This window comes from Prionailurus bengalensis, chromosome F2, assembly GCF_016509475.1.
Source record: "Prionailurus bengalensis isolate Pbe53 chromosome F2, Fcat_Pben_1.1_paternal_pri, whole genome shotgun sequence".
Classification (NCBI taxonomy): Eukaryota; Metazoa; Chordata; class Mammalia; order Carnivora; family Felidae; genus Prionailurus; species Prionailurus bengalensis.
In genome coordinates this window covers 54,700,006-54,701,186 of record NC_057353.1, presented here as the reverse complement: position 1 = coordinate 54,701,186, position 1,181 = coordinate 54,700,006, and positions in this window count along the sequence as shown.

The following is a 1,181-nucleotide window of genomic DNA, read 5'->3' as shown; positions in this document are numbered from 1 at the left end:
TTTGGAAAAATCTGGGAAGGAGCAAGGCCTGCAGAAGAAGGGCAGGAAGGACCTGCGGGGGCCCATTCGGAGACTCGAGGGCTTCCGCGCCGGCGTCCCGCAGGCGTGCCTTCCACGCGTGAGCGCGGCATGGTGAGGGCTGCACGCCCAGGGCCTGCTCCCAGTCGCAGTTCCTTCACCCCAGAGGTCACCCCGACCCGGAAACAGTACCCCAGAGTGGCAGTCGGCCGTAGAGGGGAGAAACCGGGTGGAGGGGCGAAAAGGAAGGTGGGAGGGCAGGAAGTGCGGGACGAAGAAGAAGGCTGACCAGGGAAAGGCAGAAGACCCCCCTCCCAGCCCCAAGTTGGGATCGGGGGGCAGTGGCGGAGGGAAGCCCCTCGCGGGCACGCGCGAGCCGCACACACTCACCTGCCCCTCCCCCTCCCCGCCCGCCCGGCGGAGGCTCCGAGCTGCCGCGGGCCGCGCGCGCACACAAGGCGCGCGCACGCGCGCTGCCAGTCGCTTTCCCGAGCTCGCGCTCCGCCCGTTCAGTCCCAGCCCCGCTCATTCAAAGCCGGGCGCGCGCTCCGTCGCAGCCGCCGTTGCCGCCGCGCAGCTGCCATGGCCGCCCCCTCCTCGGGAAACACTCCCCCGGCCCCTCCCACTTCGCCCTCCTGGAAGGCGGTTCTCAGTTGTCTCCGGACCCTCACTTCCGCACCCCGCCCAGGTCCTGTCTGGCCCAATAGACAAGAGACTGCGGGTCCGGCGACCGGGCTAAGCCAATGAGCGCCGGGGGGGGGGGGGGGGGGGGCGGGGAGAGCGGTGGCCGGCGTGGCTGTGGCAGAGGCTAGGTTACGGGTAGGTTTTCTGTGTCTGTTGCTGGCAGTACGAACTGTTCCATCTCAGAACAACTGGGTTCCTTCCGTGTTGCCCTACTTTCTGTGCAGAGTTCCTCCGCTCCAACCAAGCCCCTTTTTCGTTCGACCTACAGAATCCCCCTACCAAATGGGATCAAGGGAGAGCAGTATTTAGATTGCAAAATGGGGGAATTGCGGCTGTCTCAGGGTAATTTGGCTGTCGGTAAGCCAGGTCTCAATCATTCCTCCACTTTAGGGGTGCGAAACATTTAGTTTAATTCAGCACTTGGCCTCCTCCAAGTTGTTGAATTTCCTTTAATTAGGAGTTAAAAAGTGGCACTTAAC